General features: G+C 45.6%; 1 protein-coding gene across 1 annotated transcript in view; it reads right to left on the minus strand.

Annotated features, from left to right (window-relative positions):
• The window catches only part of NLGN4X (neuroligin 4 X-linked), a 719,294-nt gene extending 712,527 nt beyond the window's left edge, over positions 1 to 6,767 (minus strand). The window contains exon 1 of the mRNA XM_078657971.1: positions 6,493 to 6,767. The gene's annotated coding sequence lies outside the window, so the exon portion shown is untranslated. The remainder of the gene's footprint in view (positions 1 to 6,492) is intronic.
• Between the last annotated feature and the right edge of the window lie 1,848 nt (positions 6,768 to 8,615).

The raw sequence follows: 8,615 nt of genomic DNA on the forward strand, positions 1-8,615 counted from the left end.
GGGCGGAGTTAACATCGGATCATTACTTGGACTTTGCGTGTCAACTAAAAAATGAGGAATTACAAGGGGAATCGATATTTCAGGGTCTTATTCCACCAGGACTTCCTTATTTCCCCTCAGAGTTTCACCAATAGTTGTTGGATGCTATAAACAGAGAAAATCTCGAGGTGAAACAAAATAAATTTGCTGTGCTTCCGCAGATCTTGCAATTCCGACATAGCAAGTAATTCCTGCTACTGGTCTTCCAAAGATTTAGAGGAAAATATTTAATAAGGTTCTTAATGTGAATTTCCAAGGGGGGATAAGTCTAAGCAAAAAATTGTCATGGTTTCTTGTTGGTTTCAAGGCTTGAGCGGTCCCCCCTACACATGAAATAAGGTTGCCTGTTTACCATTCTCTTTTATAATGTGTATAATGTCTTGGATTATGTATTTTATATTAATTGATGGCTTGCGCATGTACAATATTTATTCACTGGTGCGAATTGACATAATGTAATTATATTTTGAACCTCAATAAAAATGTTTTTAAAAAATAAGGTCGCCTGTACAACTGAAAGGTAAAGGAGCCATGCATGATATACCAGGAAACAGGAAGCCCTGAACTTCAATAGGTGAAAGGAGCAGAGACAAGTGCTGATAGAAAAGTGCTGAAGGAGCAAGGAATTGGTGGGGGTATGCTACATAAAAAGTGCATAATATAGTCATATAAAATGTATATGGGGTAGGCGGGCAATGCACTGTTGCAGGGCATAGCACAGACCTTGCACTGCTAGGAGAAGAAGGTGTTGGGTATAATTGGGCAAAGAGTACAGAGCCATGATCTGCCATGGGGCATGAAACTATGCACTGCATAAGGGGAATGTTCCATGCAGTGCTAAAGGGAGTCACAGACCTGGGTGCAGCTATGTTGGTCCAGAGCCACGCACTGCTAAAGGGAAACTGCACAGATCATGCAGTGAATTGTGGGAACATGAAGCCGTGCAGGCCTCAAAGGGTTACAGAATCATGATCTGGAGCAGAGGATGGGAGCAGTGCCAGGCTTTGCTACTGGGAAAAGTCAAAGGACAATTCATAGATATAAGCCAATCACAGCCGTGGACTGGTGCAAGGGTGGGGAACCATGCACTATTTTCAGAGGATGGCTTGGAGCCGTGAAGCACTGTACACTACAAAGAAGAGTACGCTGCAAGAGATACGCATCACAACGTACTACTACACGGAGGGTAAGGGTACAAATGATATCTTCTGCTACAGGCAAGGATCACACAACCGTGCACCGGGTCACACGCCACGCACACAAGTAGAACTGACAGACCCATGAATTACTGCAAGGGATGGAAATCTCAATATGTGCCCCGCCAATGTGGCACAGGGGCCACGGAATGATGTGCTGGGACATGCAGAAGGGTTAAAGTTATAAACAGTTACAAAGAGAAGGCACAGGGGCATGCGATGGTAGCAACAACAAAACACGCACACACAACAGTACAGTCCATTGTTACAGGTTGCACACAGCCTTCGAGCTCGTAGAGGGCACAGAGCCATGCCTGTAGATGGAGATGGTTTAGAGGCGGGTACTGCTCCGAGGGAGTGTGGGGGGGGCATGCCCTCCTAGAATAGGCAGTGCCATGCATTGCACAGGAGACAGGAACGAAGACAATGTGAAAGTGACTGCCAAGGGCCGTGCACTTCTGCAAGAGGCACAGAGCTGTCAACTGTACGGGGACATGTCGCCATGCAATGCAGCAGCACGGCGGCACAACAGCAAGCACTGCTGTGGAACCAGAGCAGAAACCCATTCACCGCTGAGCAAGTACAAAGGGTCAGTCTCTAATACGAGGGGGGGAAGGAACCACTCCCCGCTGCATGGGGGCACAGAGGCATGCACTGTTGGAGGCAATGGGCACCCAGCCAAGTTTTACTAAATGAGCCCAAAATCACACCCTGCTACGAGTTGAGAGCACATAGCAAAATGTGTGGGGGTGTTAGGTCTACTCATCATCAATACAGAGGCGCACAGAGAGAGTGGCGTGCAGAACAGCAAGGGCCCTAGTGTCAGAATGAGGCTGCAGTGTAAGATAAATGTGAAGAAAGGAGGGGGGGCTTAATTTAAAGAAACTGAGACATTGAAAGAGCCAGGCACACAATTAAAGGACGTCGGGTATCAGGACAGATGTGCACTGAAAGGGCAGTGCGAGGAAAGGGTCTGGTACTTTATGCTAGGAAGGATGGGTGCTGAGACGGAGGTGTGAGGAACCGCTGGGAGGTGGGAGGAGCAGCTGGGACCCACGTTTCAGGGAAGAGGTACTCTCGGAAACCAATGGAAGGAATATCAGGGGTATCAAAAATTAGCATAAAGACCCTTTCTTGGCACAGCAAGAAAAGAATCAGGGGCACCTTCTGTAATGAAAGAGGAACACTGGGAGAGCGGTGTGAAGAAGAAAAAGGGTTACCGGATGCAGGATATATACACACATTGAACAAATGTGTAATAAACATCAAGGGTGCAGAATGAGGTGCACTAGTAGATCAGCGTGTATGATTCATAAATGATAAAGTACATTTACTCCTGGATATGTGCCCTTTTTATCACGTAGACTCGTTCAAAACAATATCCCATTTAAATTATGGTTCATTAGTCATTCACTTATGCAGGATTATTTGCATGCCACCCTTTTACCACTGTTTCTCTAAAATGTGTTCATCCGAGGAAACTCTGGGCCCCAAAAGTCATTATAACGCATTTATATTGTTGAACACCCACCCTTTATAGCTGATTCTCTCAAATTGATATATATGGCACAGTAGCAAACATTGATTCGGGTCAGCCCAGAAAACAATGGGCTGCAAAAACATATTTTACTTCATTTTTGTTTTTCCATATTAAACATTGTTTTTTTGTAAATCGTGCTGACTAAAAACCTCTCCGAAAAATTGAGTAACCTCATACCTCGTAAATCTCTCTCCCTCTATTGCGCAAGCCACTACTTTAGAAAAACTCGCCTTCTCTCACTGCCCCTAAACAATGGTGACCCTTGTAAGTAGCTTCATCCTGTCACTCGCCAGCAGCCAAATCATATTCAGAGGTCAGCTGCGGGGCACTCTCATTGTGCCAAGTCCTTTCCTGTGGCGCGGCTCCAGGCCACAGCCATACTCAAAATTCTGCTTAACATCCTGGCTGCTGTAGCGGTGCCACGCATTGTGAACTCTCTGGAAAAATGCATTGGTGGAAGGAACTCGGTTCTGATGCCAAGCAGACATCTTGTCCTGGCAGACCAGATTATTTCACTACAGCAGTTTGCAGTGCGCTTTGCTCTGAGACTTTAAGGCGCTACTGTCATCAACAGCTGAGGTTAGCAAATCCCTCTTCGTCATACACAGGGGCAATGAGTGGGCTTCAGAGAGAAGTTTGATTAGCCACAGAGAAGCAAGTTGAGAAATGACCCGGTCAGGGATCATCAGCCCCAAAGGAAGCAAATTGACAAGAAACCTCACTAAAACGCAGTCGTTTCCTGCGCAATGAATTCCTGTCATCCCCTCGGTAACGTTTGATTGCATAAACCCTAAAGAAAACCATTCATGGTGAGGTATTTCCTCCCTCAAACGTGCTTGTGAGCCAAGCCTACAATTAGAGTGCGTGCGTCCTTCTCTGAGCGAGAAAATATTCTAATTCTTAAATGTGACCTCTGGCTGCGACAGCCACCCTCAGCTTGGGAAGGAGGCCGCTCCCTGCTGACCCGCGCTTCTCTGGCGGCCTGTCAGCCAAATTAGGTCTGTCTGTCAAGGGGGTCGTCCTGGCTGGCCTGCACGCCATTGTTTTGCATGCAGTCGTAGAGCTCCCATGCCATGGGGGCCCCGAGGGGACAGTTTTGTTTATAATTAAACTAAATTGTTCAAGCAATTGACCGCGCAGTAAAGGAATTGTTGCGTAAAAAGCGCGCACACTACCACCTTGTGGATTCTTCCAGGAAGGGCAGCACTGCATTTTTCTTACATGCAAGTGTCGTTTTGCGGTTTCTTCACATGTTAAGTGTCTGACGCATGGGTAGCTAGGAGACTTCACAAGTAGAGCAGCGCGCCCTTCAACTAAATGCAAAGCATAAATGTGCGTTATGGCTTGTTTTTGCCTCGTTCAAAAAACAAGTGGTCCACTGCTAAAACTAAATAAAGACGCGGCAGCCTTTGTGTTTTTAGATTATTGCGGACACCGATTCACTCATCTCTGACATAATTACTAACCCATTTGAAGTATGTGCATAGCACCCGCTACAAGTATTTGTAGCCCCCCCCCCCTGAAGTACAATTTCATTACCGTACCTCTGCAATGTGATTTTTAGAGAACCAAACCTGGGAGTCATAGAATATTTACAATCGAATGATAGGGAGTTAATAACGATTTTGATATTCCCCAAAAATAGATCTTACTATGTAAGAAAGAGGGGAAAGCTACGAGAGATCTCTCGCCCGCAGGGTGACGGTCTTCGAGAAAATGAGGTCTGACTAAGCGATTGCAACAGGCGAGGTTCCATCTTGCTCCTCTTTTTATCTGTGGCATAATTCAGGCTTTGCTTGGAGAGTGCATCCTGAATGCGACACCTGTGATTCAAATCTAAGGCGACTATCCGAGAGCTGACTGAACTGCACCAGCTGGTCTGTGTGCGGGATTTACAGAGGCAGTTTAAAGGTTTTTAAGGTAAACACGACTGTGAGCCTCCTCGACCCGCACACCTAAATACACCAATGAAACACCTCAGCTCCACCACCCCGCCCCCACAGCCTCACGCTGCAGTCTCCTGGAAGGTACAGTAGCGGACCTAGCAGCTCACAAGTATTGGACCAAACCAAAGCATCCTTTCTTCAGGCCCCTTCCTGACGCCCCCACCTCCACCCCCACGCATGCTAGTTTCAGATGCCCCGCTCGCTGTGCCTGAGGCTAAAGCGATCAGCAGCCGCAGCTCAGACAAGGCGGACACGATCATCAGGTTGTGAGAATATTACAAATCGCAGCAGTCCCCCCCACCCCCCTCCCACCCCCTACCAACCCCCAGGAGGCTGCAGGGAATGAGAAATGTCGCGCGCCGCGGTGCAAGGCGTAAGTGGTGGGATTCGCTAACCTGAAAGTTTATGATGCCCGGTCTGATGGGAGGAGGGCGTGAGGATGAATCATCCTGCAGGGGACGCCAGTTCGCGAGACACGTCCAGGGCACGCTTTGCTCCAAAGTGCCTTTCCACTCCCGAGCCCCGGGGAGGGAGAGGGGGCACAAAAACACCTAATGGGGAGGCGTTGAGTTTGGGCTGGTGGGATATACACGCCATACGGTGAAGGAAGGAAAAAACTTGGAGGGTGGGGGGCACAATGCAGCTAATAAAGAAGTAGAGGGTGCGAATTTGGGGGTTAATCCTCTTATTAAAAAAAGCAGAATACAAGGACATTTATAAGCCTAGGTGAAATCACACAAGCAAAGCAGCTCAAAGGAAGACAGGGTATAGTCGGCTCTTTTTTATGCGCTTTCGGGTCGCCATGTGCAGAAGAAATGCACGACACGGACCTCAGCGAGGAAAGAGGGACAGCAACATTACACACAGCAGAGGACATTAGTATGCATACCATTCGGTGGGGGTCATGACAGTGGAACACCCTCCCCGCGTTTTGGGAACACGGAGTTTTGCATTTTCCTCACTGCGAGTAGGCGCCTCTTATACTCCCAGTCCCTTTGCAGAAATAATCCAAGCAAATGGCTCTGCGTACAGTGTGCCCGCAACACCAAACCAGAAATTTCACACAAAACAGACCAGCAGCTCGAGCGTCGTCCACGAATATAGAATGAAATGTTTGTTTTCAGTCCATTGGCAGCCAGAAGGTTCTTTCCCCCTCAAGTCCTGTCCGTAAAAATCCAGTCATCGACATCCACGATTTTTTTAATCGCTACGTTTGGAAGTCGGTGATCTTAGCCTCGGTGTGAAGCGGATCTCGCCAAAGGGGGTGAATTGCCGGTTAGTTGGGAGGTGAGGGGTTGTTGCTTATCCGAAGAAAATGAAGCTGCAGGCAGTTTCCAGACATCTCTGCGCACCTCTGAACACTGCAGACAGTTGCTGGAGTACCACCCCCTCCCTGCCTTCAGCCCCGTGAGCGAGGACCCCCGAGTTTTGCTGTTTTCTCTCTGTTCTGCAGTTTCTCCTCTCCCCACATTTCGGTTTATTTGTCCGAAAGGCAGAGCTGCTGCCTCGTAAACACCCCGCACATTCTCAGATCCTTCACCAATAGCCGTTCCCGGCGAAATGCCTTCAAAAATAAAACTCCAGCAGGGGTAAACGCACGTAAGGTTGGAACTGAAAGCTTGTTTTCGCAGGGAAATGCAAGTGTCGCCTAAAACGAACGGGAGGGAGGCACGGGTGAAAAAGACTGCAGCAAAACCGGGCTTTCTGACACACACACTGTGCTGACACCAATGTCACCCCCGACCCCGATAAATGTCGGATCTTCACTTACCGTGGAAATCGGGCAGCGGTGCAGGTGCAGGGGGAGTTCTTTTAACACAGCCGAACGCTACCAGGGAATCCTTTAACAAACCCACGCCAACTCAATCCAAGCTCCTCTCCTCCGTGGTTGGAACCAAACCGATTTCTCATCCATAAGGAAAGCAGTGACCACAACACGCCTTGCGTCCTCGCCTGTAAATCAGCCCTACTGTACGTTCATTCAGCAGGAAAATTTATTGCAAGCGGCACAGGAGGTAAAAGCGGGTCTGTGAGTAAAGAGACCTGATTGCCTATGCAGAGAGACAAAGACAGGGAGAGAGACAGATCTGCAAGAAAAAAAGAGATTGAGGAGGGAGAGAGGTACAGGCTGTACCATTCTCACTCCTCCTGCGATTGGACCAAACTGAATGAAATTACAAAGCCGGCAGCCAATAGATCTCAGCATTCTCGCCCATCACCACAGAAAGCACAGCTCCATCTACAACCTGCTGCAAAAAACATCTAATCCTAGGGCAAAGGAGCTGTAACAGCATAATCAAGGGGGCTTGTGTGGCTGAACAGGTGGGTACGTTACACAATGTATGGAGGCCTGGGCAAACGCACAGAGAACTACCTAGCATCGCTAATGGCATTCATCTTCTGATGCAATGCAGCAGATCTGTTTTCCCTGATATGTACATATGCAGCAGTGTGAGCACAAACGTCTTGCAACTATTTTGGGGGATGAAAATAAAAATCCAGTTGATTTGCATAAAACTAGATCGTAATTATATATATATATATATATATATATATATATATATATATATATATATATATATATATATATATATATATTATATATATATATATATATATATATATTCACTGAAAAAACCATAGGTTATAGACCATATATAGTTAGGAATTAGCATTTACAAAACCTTGAAAATTCACTGAAAAAACCATAGGTTATAGACCATATATAGTTAGGAATTAGCATTTACAAAACCTTGAAAATTCACTGAAAAAACCATAGGTTATAGACCATATATCGTTAGGAATTAGCATTTAAAAAACCTTATTTTACTCACACAAAACCATTGAAATTCCATATATAGTTAGTTGCACTAACTATATATCGCGCACCCGCAATCCACTGCTGATGATGTCACATATTACATCATTCATGACATGGTCAGTGACATCACTGATGACATCACTGATGACATCTCAAATGACATCATTGATGACATCACTGATGACATCATCCATTGACTGTGTGTTTCTGTAAAGTTTAAATATGTTTTACATATTGAAGAATGAGTAGATGTATAAGTGTCTGGATGAAGGATTTAGGAGGTGCGTGACTGACTGTATGAGTGAGTGATTAAATGTGTCTCACTGAGTGCATGGGTTAGTGACTAAACTGTCTTAATTTGTGCATCATTATGTCTGTTGGTCTGTAAACTGCTGCATGTGTTGATCAGTAGCTATATGAGTAACTATATGGGTTATTGATTGATTGTCCAAGTATTTGTATGGGAGACTGAGTGTGTGTGTGGCTGGCTGGGAGATGTGTGACTCTGTGCAGATCAATGTGTACTTGTATCAATCATTGTATAAGAGAGTAAGTATGTGTTAGTATATGTTTGAAAATGTAAGGTACTCTATGTTTAAATGGAAAATGGAAAAAATAGAAAATGGAAGTGTGATTGATTCTTTACAGGACTGACTAGGTGTGTGAGTAACTCCATGGATGAGTGGCAGAGTGTGAGTGTCTGTATAGGTGTATGAGTGCATATGATAGTGTTGTAAAGATGAGTGATTGTATGTATGAATGATTGTATGGGTGAATGAGTGAATGTGTGTGTAGACGTAGGAATCAGTGAGTGCGTATGTAGTAACTAGTATTGGTGTGTCAATGGTTTCAAAAATTATACTCTGTATTTAACACTGGGTGTAACAGAGGTTATATTAAAGTGTGAGGAGATGCATTGTATTGTCACATGAATGATATCATCAGTGATGTGGTCATTGATGTCAAATGAGATGTCATCAGTGATGTCATCAGTGATGTCATTTGAGATGTCATCAGTGATGTCATCAGTGATGTCACTGACCATGTCATGAATGATGTAATATGTGACATCA

This window comes from Lissotriton helveticus, chromosome 8, assembly GCF_964261635.1.
Source record: "Lissotriton helveticus chromosome 8, aLisHel1.1, whole genome shotgun sequence".
NCBI classification, from domain to species: domain Eukaryota; kingdom Metazoa; phylum Chordata; class Amphibia; order Caudata; family Salamandridae; genus Lissotriton; species Lissotriton helveticus.